At 47.5% G+C, this 26,758-nt stretch overlaps 1 protein-coding gene across 3 annotated transcripts in view; it reads left to right on the top strand.

Annotated features, from left to right (window-relative positions):
- The window catches only part of LDLRAD3 (low density lipoprotein receptor class A domain containing 3), a 247,447-nt gene that overhangs the window by 35,854 nt on the left and 184,835 nt on the right, over positions 1–26,758 (top strand). Inside the window, exon 1 of one of the 3 annotated variants that reach the window (XM_057695999.1) lies at positions 4,436–4,525. The exons of 1 other annotated variant lie outside the window; for it this stretch is intronic. The gene's annotated coding sequence lies outside the window, so the exon portion shown is untranslated. Of the gene's footprint in view, positions 1–4,435; positions 4,526–6,905; positions 6,913–26,758 lie in introns of those variants that run through there. One more of the 3 variants, XM_057695998.1, reaches the window with a different exon arrangement.

The following is a 26,758-nucleotide window of genomic DNA, read 5'->3' as shown; positions in this document are numbered from 1 at the left end:
CTGCTTCGGGTGGGGGGGGCTGTAGGTGTCCCTCTGGGTCCCTCCCCTACGACCCGCACACCCAAGCGGGCCAGGAGCCGTCCCTGCAGCGCATATTTTGGAAATCATCCTTGTTTACTTGGTGCTTCCTTCCACCTCCCTCTCTCTGATTCTGCCGATTCTCTGTTACACTTGTCGCTTAACTTTCTGACCTCTAGCATTTTGAGTTTTTTCTTTCAGATGAGTCGGGAGACACCGTGGGCTTCATGGGAGAGGGTGTGTCTGCACCTCCTAGGAAGGGGCCTTGCTGAGGTGGAGGGACCTTGGGTGGATGGCATGTCACTGCTGAGAGTATGCACTGAGACCTTTTAGCACCCTGGCTCCCAGCAGGCTCTGGCTTCCTGAGGGAGGCAATGGTGCTGGATCCTCAGGGGAAGTTCACCTTATGGTGTGTCCGAGGTGGGAGGGGGCTGAGCCCTGATGCCAGTGTCTGGAGGGACACGTATTTGAGAGGAGAGTTGCACTGATGAATTCACATGAGAATGTTTCCCTTTTCACAAGAGGTGTTCACTACCAAACGTTTGTTTGTGTCATGTAGCCGGGGGCCACCAAGACGGGACAAAGATCTCTGCTCCTTACAGAACCATTCTAGGTGCAGCTGGAGTGGACCTGATTATCTCTGGGAAGAGGCTCACTTCTGGTTACTACTGTATTTTGTGAGCAAGAAAATACCAATGTCACTGCCTTTTTAAGCGATCTTCTCCTGAAAACCTTCTCATGGGAAAACCACTCTGTAGACACAATGGCAAAATTTGGTGCCTGTTAGCTAGGAATCAGGGCATGGGGTTTATTTAGAGCTAGACAACCCAGCCCAAATCCTGGTTCCACTATTTGCTCCCTATGTGACCTTGAACTTGTTACTTAGTCTTTCTCAGCCTGTTTTCTCATCTATAAAATGGGGGATGAAAATGGCTAGCTCTCAGTTGCTGTTGGGATTTTATTGACAGCTGTATTATAGGGTTACTGTAAAAAATGACTATAAACTGTCTGACTTACCACAGGAATGTATTCTCCCCCAGTTCTGGGGGCTGGAAGTCTGAATTCAACATGGCAGCAGGATTGCTTCCTTCTGGAGGCTCTGAGGGAGAGTCTGTTCCATGCCTGTCTCCTGGCTCCTGGGGGTTGCCGGCCACACGCGGCACTCCTTGGCTTGCAGCTGCATTACTGCTGTCTCTGCCTTCATCTTCATATGGCCTTCTTCCCTGTGTCTCTGTCCAGATTTCCGTCTTATAAGGATACCAGTCCTTGGATTAGGGTCCACTCTGACCCAGTATGACCTCTTCTTAACTTGAACCTGCAAAGAACCCTCCTTCCAAATAAGGTCACATTCACAGGTCCTCGAGGTTAGAACTTGTACATACCTTTTAGGGGCACGCAATTCTACTTACTGCGATAGCCTTGGTAAAGTACTGACACAGGATACACACATAGTGGGTCTTCAGTAAATAATAGTTTCCATTACTCTTCTGAGTAGAGCGGGAAAACCTACGTGGAACTTTCTAACTGAATTTTGCTGTATTTTCACGCCTTTGAGGCTTAGAGTGTCAATAAAACCGGAGCATTTTCTGTTGTTTTTTGGTAATGCACAGCTTTTATTTGCAATATGATGCTCTTCTAGGGTATGTATAAGAGCTGCCATGCATCTCAATTACAGAATACGTTTGGCATTTGGATTTTGAGTGACTTTAGCCCAGTGCTGTCAAGGTTTCCTTCGGGCACTTTTGTCCTGCTTAACGATGCAAAACAGAAAATGCACACAAATGGTTCCCCCAAATTAGGCCTGTCATCGTTATTGCTTCTTTTACCTCCAGGGCCCCGAGCTGCAGAAGCTTTTTCACTGCGAGGCAGGGAGGGCTCTAAATCTCCCGCCTCCATATATTACAATTTATATTACACGCGAACATGGTGAAATTAATTGTGGCCAAGGCAGGGAAGACGGGAAAAACCTATAATGGTTTATCATGTTTTGTGGGCTTTGTGAGGGCCATAAATTGAAGGCATATAGGAATTGTATTTATTCCTTAGATTTCACAAATTTGTCATGTTCCCTTTCTCTAAGGATGACAAGTTCTTCAAGACAACAGGATCTCTGATTTGGAAGTAGAAAAAGAGGCGACCATGGAGATGATCCCAGTGTCCCAGGCGACTGCAGAGCTGTGCCTCTCAAGCTTCTTTGGTTACATGGCTGTTAATAGCTAAATTATTAATGCAGCTTTGCTGGTGGAGGGAGCTGCTTTTGACCGTTGTGTCTCTGACATCAGCTCTTTAATAGCTGCAGTTGTAGGAGTCAGATTTCCTGTGGAGCAGTTCATAAATTGAATAGTGTGTGTGTGTGTGTGTGTGTGTGTGTGTGTGTGTGTTGGAAGGAGCTTGTAGTAGCCTCTGACCTTATTTCATGAGTGCTTTTGTGTCTGGAACCTTGAGATGCAGGAATTTACATCTTGGAATTGGATTCCTCTTGGAGCTGCTTAAACAAGGACATTTACCCATTACTGAGTTCCACTGGTAGCTCAGCAGCTTCCATCAGCGCGGAAATGCCCCCTGCCTCCGTCTGTTTGGACAGTGAAGGTGCATATTCCATTGAAATTCACTGAGATGATGGGCTCTTCAAGATCCCAGTGAAGCAGTTTTGGCTGTCGATTCTCTGTGGCTGCATCAACGGGAATGCAGCTTTGATTTGTTGGTCTTTGTTTCCTTTTCCAAAGGAAAATCCATGAAATGATTTTTATTTTAAATCACAGGGTTGTATAACTATCAGGAACCCTGTAGCTCATTGGCTTCAAACTTTGTTGATAGTGGCCCGTAGAAACATATTTATATATATCCACACAAGCATTTGTACATACATAGTTCAGAGCAGTGTTACTCATAATAGCCTCAAAGTGCAGACAACCCAAATGCCCATCAGTGGATGAGTGGATAAATAAATGTGTTATATGGAATGACTGCTCATGGGTTTGGGGTTTCCTTTTGGGGTGACGAAATGTTCTAAAATTGATAGTGGTGCCGTTTGCATAGTTCTGAATACAGTAAAAAGCTGTACACTTAAGATAGATGAATAGTTTGGTATGTGAACTATATTTCGATCAAACTTAAAAATCACGCTTACGTCGCAAACTGACATCGGCGTTTGTATGAAGCCGAATTCAAACTTACTCTTTCTGTGCCTGGCACATTCTGACTTATCCCAATCTATTCCATTCCAGCTCTTTACAAAGTTGCTGCATGTGACCCACCAAATCAATTCCATAATCCACACTGTCAGAGATTCTACTCCCTTTGACAGACGAAAAAATCAAGTTCCAGAGCTTAAGAAGCGAGCACAGGGTTGCACAGTTTGTTAGTGGCGGAGCTGAGGCTACAAACTGGGCCTTCCGATGCCCAGTCCACTGTGTTTGCCAAGACATTGGGTGTTCTTTTTAAAAGAGTGAGTGGAATTTGGGGTAAAAAAAGGTGCTGGCCATGAATAGCCTCCTTGTAAACACCTCATGAGGCCTGGAGTGGTGGAAGGCTTAGGACACAGAAAAGGGCTGACTGCAGTCTTGCGTTGAGCCTAGTGTCCAGTGCAAGACACATGGCGTGGCTGCAGCATATCCAGAAGGCCCTGTGTGTTTATTTTTCAGGCAGAGATGCTATTTTCTGAGCATTGCAGAGTAAAAACATAAGAAATTCCTAGCTGCCTGGCTTCTGGCCCTTCTACTGAAAGTAAAATTCGAGATAGGGGATGACAGAAAGTTAGGAAAATGCAAGCAGGCAATGAGGGAATAAAGAGGAGCTGGGTTCCCCTGCAGCTCTTGCATGAGTCAGGTGGTGGCAATTAATTGTCCCTGAGTAAACAGCCCTGGCCAGAGATACAAATAAAAGAGAATTTTTCCCGGGTAAAGGATGGGGAGGCGGTGGGGAGTGGAGGTACCCCAAAGTCCCTGGTTAGTCTAGGTGCCCGGTGCCTTCGCTGCAGGGTTCATTTCTGAGGACTGAAGGGCTGATCCAGCCCTGCTCTCTGCTCCCGGGTCTGTGAGAGACCATTTCATGGGCAGGGCTGTTTTTTCACTGTTTTCCTCAACTTTTGGACAGAACACTCTACCTCCTTCGTTAATTATATGTGTAAATATTTGCTCCTTCCTAGCAGGACCATTTCCTATGTTAAAAAGGGGTCACGTGGATTCAAGGTTTTCTTTTCTCCCTCCCACTATGAATGTAGTTCTGGTGAAGGGGGACAGAACACCTGCTGTTTAGTGAGGTGTGGGAGCAGCCTGTTTGTCCAGTGGTCTGGCCTTCAGTGGGATTCCTGGAACCCCGACCTACCTAGGAAGGAATCTGCCATTGGATTGACATTGGATTGACGTTGGATGACAGCAGTGAGCCTGCTGTGCACGGTTTCAGTGTGGGTGGAGATCTGTTTGTTGATCAAGAATTGATGTCCTCCTTGGCCTGATTGAGAGGGTGGGGGGCAGGAACCACGCTGGAGGGAATCCGAGCCGCAGAGGTAAGTCAATAATACTTAATAAAACAATAACAGAAACCAGTTTGAGTTTAAAGTCTCACTTAAACTCTCCCAGCTTCTCAGCATAGAGGCTAAGACACTGCTGAGATTGAGATTGGGCAGACCTGCCTCAAGTCCTGGCTCTCCAGCTGCCTGCTGTGTGACCTTGGGAATGTTTGCTCCCTTTCTCAGCCTCAGTTTCCTCATCTGTCCACTGCGGATGGTAATGTCCTCACCTCATGGGATGACAGACGGTACACGCATAAGCACTTAGTGTGCAGAATGGCCCATAGCATGTGCTCAAGCAGTGACAGCCATCTACATGATCAGGTGGTGACTTTTCTTATTCCCCTGTGACAGATCAGGAAGCAGAGATGCAGAGAGCTTATGTCACCTGCTCAGGGTTCACAGCTCAGAAGGAGTGGGGCCGGGACCTGGGTTCAGGTGTGTCTGACTCTGGACCTCGTGTTTTCACCACGCTGCCCTCCTTGCTTATCATGTAATTAAGGGGTTAAGTTTAGAGAAGTCACCTTGGCCTTGGGCACTGGACCTTGCTGCCTTTTCAGATCTGCAGGTCTTCCCAAAGGGAGTTGACTCACCCACGCGACCTCAAGGATGTTCACTGGAGAAAGGGAATCACACGGCATGTAAGAGTGGGCCGGCCTGAGCCTCCGTTTCTCACGTCCCTCTTCCTCTGTTCCTGGAATTACTGGGGCCAAGGAGGTGTTTTCCGCCTCCCTTTGGAACTGAAGATCTCTGGGCTGGTTTTGGGTTGTGCAGATTCCTTTGTCATCCAGTTTTCAGCCTTTTGTGCATGTCTGTTGCAGATTACAATCGGTCCTGGCAGATACAGGCCTTCCCCCCTCCCTCCCCCCACCCCCCCACCCCCGCTTCTTTCACGCTTGCAGACATTCCTAGGGGCTAATAAGTATTGGACGGGCCCAAGAAATTGAATAAACACACCTAATATGAGGTTGATTTTCAGAGGTCCTCCCACCAGCCTCCTTTCAGCCATAGCGTATTTGGTCTCCATCAGACTTATGTGTGCAGCTATGTGAAATCACTTAGAGTCTGTTGGGCAGGGCTGATTAAAAAACAAACAAACAAAAAGCCCAATAAACAATCCTAGAATGAGCCTCTGGAGAGGATTATCCTGGATTCCCTTGAAAAATATCCTCTGTGGCTCCAGGGAGGTCAAGGTTGTGATTCCAGGGGGCCTGTGGTTTGTGAAGGCGGCGGATCCTCTAATTGGGGCCTTGGTCTGGTGGCTTGAGGAGTCCTGTGGATAGTAAGAGCAATTTAAAGCAGGCTTATTCCTGGAGTGGTTATTGCTTTTGTTCAAAATGGCCCATCGAAGTCAGGCCCTATTAAATACAGCCGTTTAACTGACACTTAGCATCTTTAGGGAGATAAATTATCCTTCGGCCTGGTCACCTCCTCTTTGAAATTTGCTCACCGCTATAAGCCCTGGGAGGGTAGTTGGGGCAGACGCGTCTGCCCACGGCAGCCCACGCATCAGTCATTTGTTCAGCACACGTTCAGCGAGGACCTGCTCTCCATCACTGTGAAGCTGGGATGTTTGATGAAAATGGGCCTTGCTTTGAGGGGGATGGCAGCCCTTATTCAGTCATGAACGCTGATTGAGCACCTACTGCATGCAGAGCCCTGTGCCTGGCATTGTACCGGAGACATTGGTGGCAGAATGTGCGTGCCCGTGGGGCCCTTACAACCGTGTGCAGAGGACCCACTTGAAGTCACCTAACAGGGTACAATGTAGAACTGAGCATATGTTCTGTGAGGGACAGGAAGATGCCGTGAGCACAGGGGAAGGAGTGACTGGTTCTGTCGGTTGGATTGAGGAAGGCTTTGTGGCGGAGGTGGCGTTAACTGATCCTTGAAGGACATCCTCGCGGATGAAAGTCAACCAGATTAACTTTAAAGGAGCTTAAAGCAGGGCTACTCTTTAGGGACCTGGACCAGAGCCAGAAGGCTCTCCAGGTCAGAGGCTGCTCCTCTCCCCATCTGTGTGGATGCCTGCGTGGTCTCTTCTTCTTGGTGTTCCCGGCCTTTTCCTGGCACAACTGCTGTGTTCTTGCCCTGCCCGCTCCTTCCTCCAGCTTCACGTTCACGCCATCCCGGTCCTGTCTCCCTCATGCTCTTCCTGCTCAGCATCCTGCTCACTGGCCACCTGTACCCTAAAGACCCCAAGGGAGGCATCTGTGCTTCCTGCTCGTCTTTTCTGGTTGTGCCATGGGTGTCTCTGGTCCCTGGCAACCCCGTCTTGGATTGGAGGCCTGCCTCTGGTGCAGTAAGCAGGGATCAGGGTCCAGCTCGAGCGACAGTGGTAACCTGCTCCTCAGCGGCCCTGGGCCCACCAGTGTCTACGAAGGGTGAGCCACCTGTGCTACAGACCAGGCATTGTCGCTCAAGAGGGGTCTCTGAATGTGCCTACGGACATGTCTCCCAGGATGTTCTCAGCAGCTCTGTTTGCAGCAGTGAAACGTTGGAAGTGGTCTCAGTGTCCGTCCAAAGGGACTTAGTAAATAAATGCTGGCGCTGTCCTAAAATGGAGTGCTATCTGGCAACTAAAATTAGGGGACTAGATCTTCACACATCAATGTGCATAAATCTTTCCAGGAATTTAGAGCGGGAAAAAGAAAGGCTCTATATGGTATAGGACACTTGAGTTTATTTTAAAACCACACAAAACAGGACTGTCTGTCTGTCTAGTGTGTATGTATATAGTGTGTAGATATAGATACATGATTATATATCCACACACATACATAGTACATCTATATAGTACATGTGTACATATATATATTATATACACACACACTATCGAATTATGCATGTGTAGTAAAAGTAGAAAACATGGAAAGAAGATTCACACCAGGTTTGTCGTTACCTCTGGGGAAAGTGGAACGGAACGGGATGATGGGTGGGAGGGTGCTCTCAGTCATTCATCTTAGTAGTATTTTATTCCTTAAGAAAGATGTGAAGGGACTTCCCTGGTGGCGCAGTGGTAAGACTCCGAGCTCCCAATGCAGGGGGCCTGGGTTCGATCTCTGGTCAGGGAACTAGATCCCACATGCATGTTGCAACTCAAAGTTTGCATGCCACAACTAAGGAGCCCTTGTGCTGCAACTAAGGAGCCGGTGAGCCACCACTAAGGAGCCTGCCTGCTGCAACTGAGATCCCATGCAACCGGAAAAAAAAAAAGATATGAAATATGGCAAAATGTTAATATTTGTGATTTGAGGGGTCTGGGCCCATGAGAATCTATTATATGAAAATCTGTGCTGCTTTTTACCCTTGAGATATTTCATATTGTTAAAAAGGATGTTTAGAGCATGGGAGATTGTGTGGGGGAATCTGGAACTTAGTCTGTCCTGGTGATACAGGTAGAAGGTGGGTGGGGGCTGCGTCATGCAGGCCGTGAATCTTCTCGCCAGTGGGGTTTCAGGTGGAGGGCCGGGGGAGGCATGAAGCAGAGACGGTGATGTGGTGAGTCCTCAGTGAGAAAATGACCGAGGGGGGAAGAGGTTGCGGATCCAGAGATTGGGTGGGATGCTGTGATGATGGTCCAGACAGAGTGGATGGGCGCCAGAGCCGGGAGGGAAAGGGGGTGAGTGGGAGGGCATGAGGTGAGGCAGCGGGACCTGGCAATCACATTCCCAGGGCGCCCTTACCTCTGTGCCCTTTACACTCCAAGGCGATGCTGGCTGTGGAAGTGGTGGAACCGGTTCACCTAGACTTGAGGGCTATGTGTTCTAGCTGTTCCGTGGTACCTGCTGTATCAGGGAACTGCCCAGAAAAGCAGATTATGGTTGGAATGAGAGCTTGGAGAGAAAACTGACTCTGAGGAGGTGGTCTTCTCCAGGTCTGACTGGTCAGGTGAATGTCCACGGCATTTTGTGATTTGAGGGTCATGCAGGCAGTCTTGAAATGTAAAGTGTCCGTTACATTTCCAGGTCACACATTAGCGATGCCACTTATTACAGAAAGATTCTGTGGAGGAATTAACTAATGAGCTTCATTTATGCATTACTGTATAGTTTATCAAAAAAATCTTTTAATTGAATTCTTAGGGGAAACTGTCTCTTCAGAGACAAAGCTAACCTACTTTGATATATTCTCTGACAGTTTGGTTCTATGATGGTCTTGGTCCCCATTAAAATTCTGAAAAATAATGTTCATTGCTATTCTTCTTTGTTATTTGTTGTTGAAAATATAGTTAATCAGAAAGAAAATAAAAATCAGCAGTAATCCTACTATTCAGAAAAAATTAGCATATTATCCTTTCTGACATGTTATATATGTGTTTGTAAATATATAGTTTTAAAACATGGTGGACATTTTTCTATTCATTAAAACATTCCTGTTTTAGTTTACCTTCAGTTGTTTTTACCCTAACTCTGCTGGTCAATATAATTTTTATTAGCTTTATTTTCTGTAGTCTATATTATGGAAACAATAGACTTTTATGTTGTCTCCTAACTTAGGACGTCTGTTCTAATACTAATTGATTTTTTTGAAACCACACAAGACCTGTCTTAACTGAGCTGCTCTCTGTCTAGGGAGGATGTTTCCACGTCCAGTCACCAGTTCTTCTGCACCAGTTTTAATGGCTGTATTGAATTCTGTCCAGTAGATGTTCCATGATTTATGTAACCACTCCCAAATTTGGGGCATTTGAGTTGTTTCCCAGTTTTTGTTGATCATAAGTATCGCTGTGGATAACGTGTTTGTAAGATGGTGTTGGTGCACATCTATAGTCCTTTCTGTGTATTAGAAAAATCCCCAGAAATCCGACACCCATTCGCGTCGCCGGTATTGAACGGCCAGGAGCAGAGACCGTTGTCTGGCACTGGTTCCTGTAGCACAGGAGCCCCATAACTCACTGCTTCAGCCTGTGTCGTTGCTTCTTCCTGTGTCATCCTCACCCTTTTGTTAACAGCTAGACGCACAGCCAGACTGCATTATTCTCTTAGTATGACTGCCTTGCCCGGAGAAGAGCCCCGTTGGTAACCTCATTTACTACCATTTCCTCTTGGTGCGTTTTTTCCTCCCTGAGCTCTGGCTCTTTGTCTTAACAGCCACTTAGGGTCACGTTGGGTCTTCCTAATCTGGGCATCAGGCCCCGCCAGACTCCCACTTGGCTGAAGGCCAACGAGTCTCACTTCACAGACGAGGTCCCAGAAGGTCTTGGGTTGCTTAGGTGGGTCAGGGTCCCCTGTGGTACACCCATCCCATGGCGTCCCACTTCCTGGTAGAAAAGAATGAGAAAGGGACCACCTAGGTAATGAGGTGGTGTTTTTGTAACAGAAGCCCACCATCATCCTGCAAATTTATTAATGTAACGATAGCCACTTCCTGCAAGTTTATTAATGTAATGATAGCCACTTCCTCTGTAACTGTGTCAACTCTATTCATTAGCTCTCTGGTATAAATTAACCTTGCGTGTGTTATTAGGTTACCATATACATTTTTGTTAGGTAAAGCCACACACATTTCCAATTAAGACAAAGAATGTGCAATTTCCTGAAGTCGGGATTGAGGTCGTAACCTTGAGTGCTCAAAAATTCCAAGTTTAATTAATCCACCCAATTGTGATGACTAAGAGGAAATGTCCTATCAATATTAGATGTGATGAGATGCCAATCAGGCTGTGACAAGTCCCTCTTCTGATGGCCCAGCCTGATCTTAACTTATCTGGCTGGTCCAGGCAGTGTCGTCTATCAGCGTGAGCGCGTCCCCTCTGGACGCCCGCCACCTTCGATCCTGATACCCTTTCTCTGTGTCAGTGTAAACTATACACAGATTTTGCCATTGTGGGAGTCACGTGCTGCTTTCCTTCCCCGTCACCTGTGTTTTCTCAGCCTTGCTTTCCTGCTACAGTAGAAGTTCCTTCAGTCCGGAGGCCTGTGAGCTTTCCGAGCTGAGTGGCATCGGAGAGGCTTGGTCCTGCCACGTCCTGTTCCTTGCAAGGAATGAAGTGTTTTCAGTGTCTTTGTCCCTCTTCTCAAGAGTCACACTCCAGAGAGGGAGCATCTATTCAGCTTAGATCACAGCAGTTCCCTTTGCCTAGAGTGTGCAGGACCGCTGGTTGTGGTTCTGTTACATCGTAGCCTTTGAAAGAGAGGTAATTCCAATAAAGCAGAGGGAGAAATGGGCACTGAGTCACTTAAACCAATCCCACTGCCCGTGTCCACTGTAGCTGTGGCTTGAAAACAGCCTGCTCACTCCCCCCCCCCCACGCCACCCCCCGCGTGGGCTCTGGGACCTTGTGGGTGGCACCATTTGATATTCTCTGGCTCCAGCCATTTGGTCTCCTTTAATCTTTTTTCTCCCTGAATCGTGAAGGCCGCATAGTTATCAGAGTGACAGTTAACTTACAGATGAGGCTCTCAGTTTAGAGAAAAAAGCCTTGGATTTAGGAGGTATATATAAGTGGGTTAAAATTTTGGCTCTGTGACTTACTAGGTGGGCGATCTTGACTTTCTGCATCCTTGGTTTCTTCATGGGTGCAACTGAGAGGATGGGACACCTCCCAGAGTTGTTCCGAGAATTAAAAGGCACAGCCTTGGTGAAGGTACTGCACTGCATGCCCGCGACCTAGGAGGCTCTGAATGGACGTGTGGTGTTTTCTGCTTCCCCAGAGCCCCGATGAGCACCTGGGACAGGCTGTCCCTCCACAGATGGTGCAGCTCCCAGGATTTCAGAGCGTGAGTCTGAGAGTCACACAGACGTGTCTCCACACTGAGTATGTGACCTTGGGCAAGGTGTTTAGTCTCAGAACCTCGGTTTCCTCATCTGTAAAGTTAGCGCTAGTTCCATCCCCACGCACACGGCTGTAGTGAAGGATCACATGCAGATGTAGGTTTTGTGTCCTTAACGCAATGCCTGGCACGTAGATTGTCCTCCATTGCACGGGGTGAAATCTCCCGATGGGCTCAGCCCCAGGGATCCAGACCCCACTTCCGGCGGCATCTGCCTTGCTGCACTGGTGCCTGTTCTGGGAAGCAGCACTTCTGGCTCAAGAGACAGGTGCTGCTCTTACCCCACCACCCTGTGCAGAGTTTCCCCTCCCTGTCCCCTATTTGTGTCTCAGCCCCACACAGTGGACCTCGGTGACCCTCGATCTGCGGGGAGAACGTTAACAATTCTAATTCCAAGAGCTTCGGAAAAGTCCCACCTCCCCAGCAGGCACTCTATATTTATGCTTTAATCTTCATAGATTCCTCTGAGCTGCTCTCAGCTCTCCCGAAACCCCGGAGTAAGTGGACATCGTGCATGCACCCAAAGTAATTAATGCACTTTCTACTAGCGAGGGAACATGTAATTTGCAGGAATGTGTGTCAAGACCCACCCTGCTAAATTTATACCCTGTAATTTGCAGCGTTTGCTGGCATTGCATGGGCAGGTGGGTGAGTCTAGGCTACCTGCTTTGCAATTATATCTGCTGGCCAATGTTGCAGGATTGAGTAACTGGGGAGATGGAGATCTCAATCGTTTAAATAAATTAGAACCGGCTCTTGGGACCCATCCGAGATCGCCCTCTGGTAGAGGAGGCTGGTGAATGATGTTTTCTTTGCACAAACTTGAGAGCCTCTGATAAGGGCCAGGAGGGGAAGAGGCAAAGACGCGAGTCTGCAGGCTTTCCTGGGTGTGGTGGACCACAGGCCTCGAAAAGGCGTCTCTGTAGCACTTCCCACCTCTGACAGGCCTCTGGAAGAGGAAAACACAGAACTAATGTAACAGAAATGGTTTTATGGTCTGTTTTATGAGCTGCATCAGCCCTAATAATTGGCTCTGGGGAGATGCTTGTCAGTTTTTAAAACTGGAAGTCACTTCATAGCCTCTGCAGACTAGCGATTTTTGTAAAGTCCTCATAAATTTTCTGTTTTGAGCAAGCTACAGAAGAATCTTGTGGCTGACGTGCAGGTTTCTTGTTCTGTGGGGTGCTGGGGGTGGGGGGCGGCGCTGTGTGAGACGGCTGGGCTTTCTTTTCCCATGTCATCTTTTTTGGGGGCCAGGTGGAAGAATTCAGCAGAAGATAAAATAAAATGCAGTCAGACCCAGCCCTGGTATAAATCCCAGATCCTTAATTACTCCTTGTGACCTTGGGCAGACTATTTAACCTCCCGAGCGGCCTTTCCTCATTTGTGAAATGGAGCTAATGATTCCTTTGAGTAAAGCTGTTGTAAATATAAGATGTTTGTAAAGGCAGCTGGCACGTGGGGAACTCAATAAATGGCGATTATCATCAGTGCCACTTATATTTGGGGAAGGCATTTTATTTATCAGTTGTAAACAACACTTGGCCACACAAACCAGGCAGAATTGGTAAACAAACTGGGTCAAATCCTTTATTCTTTCCAAAAGCCAGTTGTGTGTACACCCTGAGACCTGAAGGAGTCGGGATGGATGTAGTGGATGCCACTGATGGGAGTGGGACTGTAGCTAAAGAAAAGCCTCACTTGTCCTAAGTCCAGGGTTTCTTAAAGAGGCTGGGATTTTTATTCGGCCTTGGGACCTCCGGAAGCCTTGAAAAATAAAAGGAGGAATTTAGAATCTGGAGAGAGAGAGAACGAGAGAGAGGGAGAGAGAGATTCTTTTCTTTCCCTCGGGAGTTGGTTGTGGTCCAGGATTGAGGCTTTAAGTGCTCCTATTGCAAGATAGGGTTTGTAAATTCACGGACAACTCTGTGGATCTCTCACTTCGGCCAGGTGAGAAAGAATATTTTCTCTACGTGTGCATGCATGCCTGTGTACGTGTGTGTGCGTGTGCATATGCATGTGTTGGGCACACGTATGACATGTGCGTGTGCGTGCATATGTGCCTTTGTCTGTTCTCCTAAATATTTATGGGCTGGGAGGTTGCAACTGGGAAAGGCTGGTGTGTAACTGGCTAAGTACTAATAAGCATGTTCAGGAGAATTGAGGCCCTTGTTTTGTCTTCATTAGAAATGAATCCGCTCTCCTTCGCTGTGTTTCTGCAGGAAACTGTGCTTGCTGTGCAAGGAAGAAGTGCTGCTTTGTTTTCCTTGTAGGCCTTCCAGCTTGGGCTTCTATTTCCACAGAGGCCTTATTTTTAAAAACATGTTTTTACAGCAGAATTATAGCTCTGGAGATTACGGCAGTCTCTTACAACTTTGGTTATGAAAAGAGTTTGTGTAGTGTTTTTATTTCTTCTAGTTGACCATTTTCTCACCCTCCTTTTTCTTCCCCTGGGACTGTGCCAGGTATCTCCTTCCTGTGTGCTTTCTTCTCCTTTGTCCAGCACTCTGAGATCAAGGCCTAGCTCCACACTTTCATTGTCATCCTGCTTCCTGGAATCCAGGGAAATGGATTTTCTGCTGTTCTCACGTCCCAACCTGTCTCCAACTCCTACCTGTGGCTGCTTCCACCTTTTCCTTCCTAGAACGTCCCTGAAGAGTTCATTTCCTTCTCTTGGCATCACTTCCTAGGAAATTCCCTTTTCTGCTCTGAGACTGGCCTTTTTTGTTTCCTTAAATCAGATGCTTTCAAACAGTTCAGGTCCACTGGTTTGGGATCAGACATCATCTCTGAGGCTCTGGATGAATTCCATTTGCAGGATTTGGGTGGCTGTCCTGGTCACCTGGCTGAAAAGAAAGCTTGGAAAAAAGTCCAGAAGACAGTCCTGCGTTATTTTTCACTTCCATACCTGAAAAATTAGTTTCCATTAGAACAGAGATGGTTTTTCCTCCTGTCAAAGGTGTCTGTCAAAAGGAGGGAGGTGGGACCTCGAGGATGAAATGAAACTCCTCAGGAAAGGATGGCTCTCCCCTGGCTGTGCACCCTCCCAGGTGGGTTGGTGCTATTGAAATGCAAATGCCATTTGTTCTGTTATTGATTTGCTCGCAGAAAGTAGCAGAAATTTAATCCATGCAGAAAATGCTATGAGTCACTTCATCTCCTACAAGAGTTTAATTATTATTATTATTATTATTATTATTATTATTATTATTATTATTGCAGAAAGGAGCACATCCAAAGGCAGGTCTAGAAAAACAGCTTTCAGAAAGCTAGTTTTATTTGTCTTACGAAGCAGTTATTTTCCAGAAATCTGTTAACCGGTATCAGGAATTTTCCAGCTTTGCATACATAACCACTTATTACTGTCCGATTCTACTCCCTGCGTTTCTCTCTCTTGTTGCTGCCTTTTGAAGATTTAAAGGAAGTTGTTTACATAGTGCTCAGCAACACCCCGACTCCCGCCATCAAATCCCCCCAGCCGTGGAGACTGAAGAATACACTTTGCTCCCACGTGCTTTTGTCTGGGTTGTCCAAATGCTCCACTTTGAAGCTCGGTGGAGCGTCCTTTACTGCTTGTTACACTTGGGGATTGTCTGCCCCTCGCTCCAACGGTGCAGGCTGAAGAAGTACAAACAGAGTGCAGCGTTAGCTTGAGCAAAACATATAACTAGGACAGTGGATCTGCTGCCAGAAATACCATCTGCTGTTTTCCAAAGCCAGAGATTGATCACTTGGGTCGTCTCCTCCTTCCGCAAATAGTCGCGGAGAACCAATATATTTATTTACTTTAAGTTCGACTAGCTTTTCGTCATATTTCCTGTTATTGGGGGAAATGTATGTTGGAGTTAGTGGAGCCAAACCCAACTCTGATTCCCAAACAGATGCCTAAACATTTCCAATAGCTTCCGACTCGGATTTTCTTACTGTTTCCCTAACCCCCAGTGTCTTTCTAGGTGGGGCTGCCAGGTTAACCGTTCAGAAGTGTTCCTCATCTCCTGTCACTCCCCTGCTTGAAACTGGCGTTGGTTTCTCATTGTGTACAAAGTCGAGTCCACACTCCGTAGTCTAGCTTTTAAAGCTTTTCTCAGCCTTCCGTCTGTTGTTCCTCGTGACTGTTTGCTTTTGTGCTTCTGCTTAGATTAACATTTCATTTGGAATGCAGGTCTACACCCCCACCGCACCTCCACCCCATCGCTGCAAAACCAGCCTGGTTGAGAATGGCTCCGCGGAACATTCCAGGACGCGTCCTTGGAATACATTGCTCCTTCCTTAGAGATTCCTACATCCCATTTTCTACTCCTTCCTTGTGGCATTTATGACCCCGGCTTTTACAGTGACAGCTGTTGAGGGGCACGTGCCTCTCTGCTGGTCAACTGTAGGCTTTGAATGTGCCCCCACCGTGTAGTCCCCACAACCTGGAGTATGTTAGATGCCCAGTAAGTTCTTTGTGGGTGAGCGAATGAGAATCAGTTGAATGAATGACTGGATACCATGCAACGCAGCACACGCTGGGGAACAGGTAGCTATTAAATGTAAGCATCTGCACTGTGGACCCAGTGCAGTGGTGAGATGTCATTGTCCAGGAGAACATTGCCTACAGCAGTTTAGCAATGAGAATGCAGCGGTTGCCTATGGAGACCAGTGTCACGTCCGGATGGCCCCCCAACACTCCAGATGTGTGTTGTAACGATTTGTGTATCGGAAGTGCCACTATTCCAATAATAGGCAAATTAGGACCTTGAAAGGGTGGAGAGAGACCCATAGCTCTTGTGGCTTGTGTTTTCTTCATAATAAGGTCTGTTTTTGCTGTTTTGAGAGTACAGTGGTGGTAAAGAAAGAGTGCTTTGGGAAGCCCGATGGACTTTGATTTGCATCCTAATTTTGAAACAGGAGGAATTGGGCCACCGTCCACTCTTTGGCCTTTTATGGTTGGCCTCAGAACTGTTAACGGCACTGGCGGGTGTGTCATTTAACACATGCTGATGTATTACAATGAGCATATAATGAGGCTCAAGGTCTACTGGAAGTGGAATCTTCCACCGTCTTGGACCTAGCTGGTTCTCGCTAGTTTTCATCATGTACTATGGCTGTGTCATTGTTTTAAAGGGTGTGCCCTGCCCCCTTTCCCTCTTGTTTCAGTTTGTCACCTTGAGTCTCACTCTCCTCACCTGTAAAAAAGGGGATAAAAGCTACTCCGTAGGGATGCAGCATGGATTAAGTAACACGTGAAAAGTACTAGTGCAGGTCTTCACACATCGTGGTGCTCCGTAAATGTAGGCATCACTTCTAAGAGAAGCTTGGGTGGTGGCCTGCCGCTGGCTTCATGCATCCGCGACCTCATAGTCTGTTTTTTGTCACTGCTGCCCGTGAAGAAGGTGGTTTCTGACGACTGATTTTTATTCGTAAATTTAGATTGCCTTCCTTCTATATTCTGAGATTAGGAATTCTTCCTTCTATACTCAATAGAGGTTAGGAATTCTGAGTGCTGTATCTCTATTGAAAGATGTGAACCTCTTGGAATTTTGAAACTGGAAAAAAAAAAAAAACTATGGATGGAAAAACTGGAAAGAAAAAACAAAACAAAACCCTGGTGCTTGGGGGCAGAAAACGGAAATTTATGCAGTGTTTTAAATTCTAACTTCATTATACTTCTGAAGTTACGTGTTAATTTTGAAATATTATTGGCTTGCCTATAGATATTTGCTCTCTTTAGAGCTAGAAATGCTGTTCTGATTTATTTGTATGGACATTCTGAACAATATTTTGTTTTCTACATGTTTCTGAGCTTTCTTCTCTCTTGTTCTTCAAGCAGCACTGCGGAGAGTGCCCGATTCCGAGGGAAGTTTGGTAAAAACAGACATTTTCTTGAGCTTGTGTGCTGTTAGCGGGGCCCCTTAGCCTCTTGGCAGTTTGCTTATGAGCACCGACTTTGAAGAACTATTTTTTGGATGGTGTTTTTCAAAATAACCCCTTCTCTCCTCAGGAGTTTATAAACCCCAAGGGAGCGTTGGCGGTTTTCCCTCCTGTTGAGGAGGTGACAGTGATGGTTCCAGGAAATCTACCCCCCCCGCCCCCGCCCAGTTTTGCCTACACTCCCAGGCTGTGGCTCAGTTCCTCACGTTGATGTGTTATCTGCTCGCATCTGGAAGGCGCTGGAAGAGAGCTGCTGCCAGGCGGGGTTTGCTGGCACCCCTTTTTTTCCCTTAATAAAGACACTATTTTTGTGAAGCCTTCAGTTGGTTCTTTCTTTTCAGGCTTTCCTGGTGTGGTCTTTGGATCTGTGACTTGCTGCTGAACTGTGGGTCTGTGATTCTTGGGCCTCGTGAGGTGTTCCTTCCACACCTCACCGCCTCCCTGCTCTCAGAGTCTGAGCGTTGAGCCGGCCTTTTCCGTGTTTACACAAGTTTGGGATTTGTCCTGGGGTGGGGGAGGTGGCAGGAGATTGAATTGCTCTGGGCTGCGGTTGGAACAGAAGCTGTTTGTTTTGTGGGAGCACGAGAAGCTGATCTGAGTGACAGACAGACAGCAATGTAGTGTTATTTGTGTGCAGAATACAAGTGGATGGTATCACCAACCTGGGCTTTGATGACATAGACAGAGTTGCTGGAAGGGTGCAGTAGGCAGGTGCAGGCCGGTACCCCGATGCTCTTAAAATCAGACACTCCCCTTGGCAGGATGGCTGTCCTTGCCTGCTCCTGCTTCCATGCCGTGCCCTCCGGAGGTGACAGCCACCGTGCTGGTAAGCTGCAATCAGCCTTCCTTCCCTGCGGCTGAAGCTTCTCTCCCTGAACATCTGGGCAGCAGTGGGGGTGACTTGGCAGGGCCTGTTTGAAAGCATGATTATAGCAAGAGAGAGAGAGAGGGAGGGAGAGAAAGCCAGATTCAGAGTTCCCACGTCGCCTCAGGCAGAGATCAGCATTTAGTTGCCTAATTTGTGGGTTCATCAAATATAAATCGTTTTGGATTGCTTTTCTCTCCGTATAGTTTTCTATAAACTTTACATTTTTCTTCCTGTCAAAGACAAACAAAAAACCCTTTTTATTTAACCAAAGAAGTGGGGAACCCTCAAACTAACCACATGGGAAAGTTCCCTGAAGACCCAGGTATCCCTGAGAGCCAAGAAGAGCCCCCAAGAGTTTGGGGAGTGAGGTTGAAGGTAGCCAGAGGTGACCTTGACTTTCCAGGAGGAGAGTCCCAGACCGGGTCAGACTCTTTTTGGAATGAGGGCTGGAGCGGCCGTGTGGCCTTTGCAAATGCTTCGCAGAGGCTTGTCCTTCAGCCAGGTTCGGTGGCTGGGTCCGCAGAGCCTCCTGCCAGGCCTGGGAAGTCTGCGTGCTTGGGGTTTATCGGGGTGGGGCTGATGCCGTTTTGGGCATTGGAGAAAAGGAGTGGGACTGTTCTGATATTAGGGGAAAATGAGCAAATCAATTAAAAACAAAGGCTGGACATTCCATTCCCCCCTCCTCCCACTGCCAGTCCCCCCGCCCGTCAATAGATCGTGGCATTGTGGCCTGGGGACCTGGCGTGACTTTGACCCGTGGGTTTGCTGGCGGCTCTCACTGTGGAAGGGAGGAGAAAGTCCGAGAATGGACGGAGATGGTGCCTGTGAGCCAGCTACTGTTCAAGAGACGTTCTTTTATTAAGTAAACTTTTTACAGAAGTTTAACATACAGACTGAAAAGTGCACAGATGTAAAGCGGGGAGCTCATGAATTTTCATGAAGCAAACACACCTGGGGCACCAGTGCTCAGATGGAGAAACAGAGCATCACCAGCACCCCAGAACCCCCATGGTGCCCCCCCCACCCCATCCTGGCTTCCAACACCATAGGTGACTTTTGTCTGGTTTTGAAACTAGCAGGAATCAGAGCACCTGGTTCCTTTTGCTCAACCTTAAAAAACATCGTTTCCTCCCCCTTTTCCAGGAGGCGGGTTTTGGGATGACCGTCCACCCACTGAGGTTGCGGGGACAACTCTGAAACCTTGGCGACCAGACGTCCCACCAGGCTTGGGCTCCAGGCTCTGGGGCTTTCGCTCCAGGCGCCCTTGAATGAGCCCTGTGTCTTCCAGCAGAGAGTGTGGCTTGCTGCCACCTGGAAGGCCCAGGAGCGTGGAAGCAGGAGTCCAGAGCCGCTATAATTGTGGGCTCACAGCAAGCCCAGCAAGCCTTGGAGAGACTCACCACATTCCTCGCAGAGGACAAATTAGATTTATAGCCCTTAATCAGAGTCAGGGCCCCTGGTGCACACACACGGGCCACCGGGGCGGGGGCTTCCTGTGGGGAGAGGGGCTGAGCAGGAGGGGGCCCTGGAGGGGCGGCCACAGTGCTTTTGTAGAATATGTACTTGGGTTCTGAAAGGGGGTCAGAGGGAATATAGCCCTTAGGTGATTTTCCAGAGTAACTCATTAAGAAGCGGCCATCCACAGGTTTTTCCAAATGATTCCCTATTCAGGTTTAACATTTTATTTTGTTTTTTTATTTTTAGTTTGGGCCAGCGGTGGGGGCTGTCAGTTTCATAACTATGTAGAAGTATTCTTACCCAGACTTGTTTCTCTTAAGTTTTAAGGCATCTTTGTCTTTTTTTATATTTTGTAAAATTCATGAATGGATGACCTTTTCCTTTTGGCTTTTGCTTCTTAAAGAAGCCTCTGCGTGTGCGCGTGTGTGTGCGTGTGTGCGCATGTGTGCATGTGTGTCTCTTTGTGTGTCTGTGTATGTGTGTGTGTGCCTGTGTGTGTGTCTGTGCGTGTTTGTGTGTGTGTCTGTGTGTGTGCGCGTGTGTCTGTGTGTGTGCGTGTGTATGTGTGTGTGTGTGCGAGTCTGTGTGTGTGTCTGTACATGTCTGTGCGTGCCTGTGTGTGTCTGTGTGTGCGTGTGTGTCTGTGTGTGTGTGCGCGTGTGTGTGTGTGTATTTTGATAATGAGCAGTGTTGTGCAATTCCTCCTTCACATTACTGGAGGTTATTACTCTTAGAAGTTCTCCAGGCATATTTACTATGGCGATATTTTAAGAAATTCGTCTTGAAGAAAAGATGCCAAGAAAATATAATATATATATGTTATGTTTTCTCTCTATATATTTTCTATATATAGAGAGAGAAATATTCTACATTATATAGGATGTACATAATTTGGGGGGGCTGCATTGGGTCTTCGTTGCTGCACGTGGGTTTTCTCTAGTTGCAGCGATTGGGGGCTACTCTTCATTGTGCACAGGCTTCTCATTGCAGTGGCTTCTCGTTGTGGAGCACGGGCTCTAGGCACGCAGGCTTCAGTAGTTGTGGCACATGGGCTCAATAGTTGTGGCTCCCGGGCTCTAGAGCGCAGGCTCAGCAGTTGTGGCGCACAGGCTTAGTTGCTCTGCGGCATGTGGGATCTTCCCCCATCAGGGATTGAACTCGTGCCCCCTGCATTGGCAGGCAGATGCTTAACCACTGTGCCACCAGGGAAGTCCCTATAACCCATGTTTTTAAAGGACCTCAATTCCTCCCCTCAGCGTGTATGTTCTAAGAGCGTGCAGGTGTAAATGTCAGTACAGGGGCTTATATATGATCACATACGTTTCTAGAGATAAACAAGACGTGGATTATGCTCTGCTTACTGTTCTGCCCCTTGCTTCCCCCCACCGCCTATGTTGTAGATGCTCTTCCATGTCAGTACATTCTGGATCCTGATTTTTGTTTAAGGGCTGCAGTGTTCTAGCTGGGTATGCCACGTCATATTTACCCATCTCCCTCTTGGTAGGTGTGTAAGTTCTTTTAAGTTTTAATCTTTTACAAATAATAACGTAAAAAAAATAATAATAATAACGTAAAGGGAAAAAAGGCCTTCTGCCTGTTTCTCTATGCATTTATATATTCCTAAGGATAGATTCCTAGAAATGGAGTCAGTGAGTCCAAAGCTAAGCTCATGATAAACAGTGCTGGGCACTGCCACATAGCCCTGGAGAGCTTGTACCAACTTATGCTCTCACCAGTAGCGTCAGAGTGCCAGTGTCCCCACCTCCCATGCCAGCTCTCAGCATTATCCACCTTGTTAACGTCTGCTGCTCAGATTGTTGTAAAACATGGCATTTCCACTTGCATTTGTTTAACTACCCGTGAGGTTGTACATCTTTTATCCGCTAGCCATCTGCATTTTTTGTGACATGCTATTTATTTCCTTTATCCATTTGTCTCTTGGTTTCTTATTGATTTTAAGGAGTTTTTTGCAAATAGAGAGGCGGAGGATAGTTTTGAAAGATAACGTTTAGGAAAAAAAAATCATCTTGGTTGGCATTCTTGGCTATAAAGCTCCATAAAAGGTCATCTAGTCCATCTTCTTCTTCTTGGCGCTGGTTAAAGGCTTTGGTTTTCTGTTTTGTTTTTATTTAATTAGGTGCAAATTTTCCTCTTGGCTGGAGAGTCCCGGCTGTCTGTAAACGCATTATCATTGGTGCAGCACGGGGTGGCTGGTGATGTGCCCTGGAAAGGGAGCGGTGCCAGGCAGGGGTTGGTGCCTGCTGCAGCTGGTGACTGTGGCTGTTCAGTGAGAAGCTGAATCCCTCGCCTCGTTTAAAGACCGCAGCATCTCATGTCTCCAGCATAAAGACACATGATCGATGAAAGAAGAGACAGGGAGCGGCTCTTGAGCTGTGCTGGCGGTTCTGGTTCATTGTGTTTCTTTATTCTGCTGGCATTTCCTAGATCCGTGCTGCTCCCTGAACTCTCCTGGCAGGTTCACACGGAGCCGGTATTCTTCCCTCCGCGTCCAGAGCCCGTGGAGGGCTGCCACCTTCCATACTGGTAAACAAACCGGGCTGTTTGTTCAAAGGAGGCCAGGGCTGCCAGGGATGGAGGTAGCTGGGGGCCTGGGTCCCAGGGCTCCCGTGGCCATGGATGACAGGCAGACCCTTGACAGAACGGCTTAGACCCCTACGTTCCTCCAGGCCACCCTCACTGCCTCCCATAGGAGAGGGCTTGCTGCTTTGCCTGCTCTAGATGAGAGTCCCAGCCGCAAATGCCACTGTCTTTGGTGCAGCTGTCACTACTCCCTGGATACGGAAAGAAACAAACAAAGGCCAAGTGTGTGGGGCGATTCACTGCTGGGGGGGCGGGGATCGACCTCCCCGTGGGAAGCCCAAAGCCTTGTCTGGGGCCACCTGCAACCCAGTATGGAGCAGCAACAGAGGGGGCCTGACTCCTGTGGGTGTTATCAGCGACTAGATGCACCTGGGCCCGGTGCTTCTTCCCCAGGAATGTGTGCCCAACCTGTGCGCCGGCTCTGAGAGCCTGGGCCGTCACAGAATGTTGGCTTTGTCTCCCGGGCAGCTGTGTCAGCTGTTGCTGACAGCCCATGCCCTAGACAGAGTCCTCGTGCCCAAAAGTTCTGGAGGCCAGCTCTTACCTCTTACCTGGGCTACATGTGAATTTTTACTCTGAGCCATGAAGAGTTGTGGGTTTAAGCTCTTGTGAATCCAGAAGTGAAGATGGCTTTGTAGAAAATCCCAGATTTCTCTGGAAGCAGAGTCATAATAATGATGTGAATAGGTACTAATGATATGAATAAAAATATTTGGGGATCCCACTCCTCCACCCCCATTTTTCAAATAATCAAGTTGAGATCAAATTATTATCTGGGTATGAAGAAACATGTCTTCGTTCTGTAACTCTTAAGCCGTATACAAGTGTGGACTGTCCACACGATCGAGGAATAATTTTAATGTGCAGGAATAATCCACAAAATATTGGGTGAAAGACTTTTCAGAATATTACAGCACAAAGAAGCAACCATCCATATTGCCATCCCTCCGTTCCACATTGTGTCCTTGGCTCTGGGCTACATTAGGACGCGTTCCCTCCCTTGGTGTAAAAGTTGCTCATGGGGTGTTGCGGGAAGACAGGCACACACACGATGGAGCAGTGTGATAAGCAAGCAGATAGAAGTTTGTGCAAGTTATGCTGAGAGTTCTGACAGGGGAGCTTGTAACGTGACCTGTGCGTTAGGGAGGAAGCACGGGAGAGGTGGGCTGGCCAGGACACACAGGCCTCCTGTACTGACCTCAGGGCCATGGCCTTACCCTTCATGGGATGGGGCTATGGGAGGATTTTAAACAGTGAGGGATGTGGTCAGATTTGCTCTACAGTTATGTGAAGGATGTCAAGGTCAAGACTGGATCTCAGAAAGTCAGCGAGGAAGCTGTCAATGCAAAGCCATAAAGGGAAGAGAGAAGGATTTGAACTAGGGTTGTGAATGGCAGGGGTGGCGAGGAAAGATGGAAGTGGAAAATGTTTTGCACTGGTTGATTGATGTGGGTGGAGGTGAGGGGGAAGGATGGTTGTCTGTTTTACCCACTGAAATACTGAGCAATGCAGGAGGGACAGGTTTAGAAGAAAAATCCAGAGTTCTGTTCTGGGCCTGCCGAGTTTGTGTCCGGGGTGGAAGTGTCCTGGGCCGTAGGGGATGGGAGCATGCAGCTGTGGGTGGAGGATGGAGTTGAAGGGAAGAGAGCTGAGGTGGAGGTTGACCCTCAACCTCCAACGAGACGGCTCATCCGGGGAAGATGACTCTGTCGCTCAAGCAGTGGGAGACGCAACTCTGGAGGTGGAGGATGGATGGGTGGAGGGAGAGGAGCCTCCAAGGTGATGGAGGAGGAATGGTCAGAGAGCCAGGTGTGTGGGGAAGGTGGGGAAACAGGAGAACGCGGTGTTAGGGGGGCTGAGGGGATAGAGCTTCAGGAGGAAGGAGCTGTCCAGCTGGTCCATTGCAGCAGCGTTGTGTACAAGGTAAAGACTGAAAATAACTTTTGAATAACACATGTTGGGGAGGGTGTGGAGAGAAGGGAACCCTCCTACACTGTTGGTAGGAATGTAAATTGGTGCAGCCACTATGGAGAACAGTATGGAGGTTCCTCAAGGGTTACCATATAATCCAGCAATCCCACTCCTGGGTGTGTCTCTGAACAAAGCTATAATTGGAAAAGATAAATGCACCCTTATGTTTACAGCAGCACTGTTTACAATAACCAACACACGGAAGCAACCTGAATGTTCATCAACAGATGAATGGATAAAGAAGATGTGGTATATATACATGATGGAATATAACTCAGCCATAAAAAAGAATGAAATAATGCCATTTGTAGCAACATGGATGGACCTAGAGATTATCTTACTAAGCAAAGTAGGTCAGAAAGAGGCAAATACCATATGATATCACTTATATGTGGAATCTAAAATATGACACTAATGAACTTATCTATGAAACAGAAACAGACTCACAGACACAGAGAACAGACTTGTGGTGGCCAAGGGGGAAGGGGCACAGGGGAGGGTTGGATTGGGAGTAGTATGGGACTAACAGATGCAAACTATTATATATAAAATGGATAAACAACAAGGTCCTATTGTATAGCACAGGGAACTATATTCAATATCCTGTAATAAACCATAGTGGAAAAGAATATGAAAAAGAACACACACACACACCCCCCTGAGTCTCTTTGCTGTATACCAGAAACTAATACAACATTGTAAATCAACTCTGCTTCAATAAAATAAATAAATAACTTTTAGATTTAGCAATTTGGAGGCTGGGGAGGCCATTGGTGACTTTGTGAGAACAGACCCAGGAAGGCGAAGGAGGCAGGAGCCAGCTGTGCGTTCGAGGACTGAAGACTGTGCAGGCCGCAGGGGCTGAACCTGTTGAGAGGTTAGTCATGGTGTCGGCGTTTACCAAGCCTTTGACTTCTTTCCGGCGTCTTGGTGCTGAGCTGCACCCATTAGCGTTGCGTATATTGCGTTGGACTAACCTGCACTGAAGCCACGTGGTAGGGCAGCTCCAGGTTATCGAACAATCGTTTCTTAATGAACAGCTCCTGTCTCCCAGTCTCCCATCTCCCTGATAGGATTCTATTCTGTTCAGTTCAAGGTGGATCCTTTTACACTTGAGATCAGCTTTCCTCTAATTATTAATCATGTAACTTGTATTATAATGGTATGTCTTGTGTAATGACATATTCAGTGCCTAAATGACATCTAGTTTTTATATAATAGTCATTCTTTAATAGTGAATAATAATACCTTTAGTAAATGAACTCTGGCTAATCATACGGCTTCTGTCTGCATGTTGTCATAAAACATATGAAAGTCCCGGGAACGTCCACTGAAAGTTTAGTATATGTATTTTTTCCGTAAGAGGTTTTCTAGTGCAAAAGATACACAGTGAGAGTTGAAATGTTTTCGGATCTGGGTCTACGTGAGTCCAATACCAAGATGGACAAAACAGCCCTCTGGTCGCCCCAGGGAGCTTATCAAGCTTCTGTTTGGTCCATATCCATGTTATAGATGAGAAGACTGAGGCACAGACGGCTTAAGCCGTGCCCTGAGCTTGGGAGGAGTGGAATTAGAATTCAGAATTTGTGGGCTTCAGGCCGACCTGAAAGAGACCAGCTCTGGGATCCCTCTTTCAGATTGAATTTGCTTTGTTCTCTGGGCCATCATAAACCACCCTTCACAATGTGGAGAACCCGCACAGGTTCACCTGCACTTGTAGTTACCAAATCCAACAAATCTCTTGCAGAGGTGACTTGCTCACTCTGCAGTCAGCGCCCTTTCAGGTATGTAGACTGATGTGGGGACTCCAGCAGTAAATACTGCTTAATTCTGGCACTTGCTCGATGTACAAACATCATTTGCTCAAGAAGTCAGCTAATTCCTCCTGATGGAGGGCCTGTTGGCGCGCTAAGCATGGAGGGAGGGTGTGCACGTGAGCAGATTGTAGAAGCAGGATGGGCTGGTTTAATGGATTAAGCTACTTAAGAAAATTTAAAAAGACGCAGCAGTTATTATGTATTCCCCCCTTGCTCGGCGGAAACAGGCCGGCGTTTTTGATTTCCCTGGCAGAATTTCTCTCCTAATCGGAAGTGATAAACTAGACAGTCGATCATTTGCTGAGACCTGATGGGAGATAGTGACTCATCGGAGGGAACCAGAGAGCCCTGGACTCCGTAGGGAATGGGGCGCAGGTCTGATTCGTGGCCCTTCAGAGGTTATTTTCTCCTGGGGCCGGCAAGTGGGGGACCTGTCATCTCCATGTGGTTGGCACAGGAGGTCGGAGTCCTCAAGTGCGGAGACGAGAGTTGAGTCTCCTCCAGGGGCTGGAACCTGGGTTCTCTGGCCAGTTCCAGCCCTGCCCCTCCGATTGGCTGGCTGGTATCTGGGTCTTAGTCTCTGTGTTTAAAAAGGAGGAACTGCCTTCAGTACCTTCCTTGCGGGGATGTTTTTAGTTCTTCAGAGGAGGAGCTCTGTGTAAATCCTGAGTATTATTTTTAAATGTTGGAGAATGTATCTAGGACGGGCAGATGGCGAGTGCCTGACGTGGGGACCGGGGGTATGGCCACAGAAACAAGAATGAGCGGTCAAGAGCTGGAAAGGAACTTGGATGTCATCTATGACTGCCTTATTTTACACCTGGGG

The sequence above is a fragment of the Hippopotamus amphibius genome, chromosome 9 (assembly GCF_030028045.1).
Source record: "Hippopotamus amphibius kiboko isolate mHipAmp2 chromosome 9, mHipAmp2.hap2, whole genome shotgun sequence".
NCBI lineage: Eukaryota > Metazoa > Chordata > Mammalia > Artiodactyla > Hippopotamidae > Hippopotamus > Hippopotamus amphibius.
This window is presented reverse-complemented; position numbering and strand designations above follow the sequence as displayed.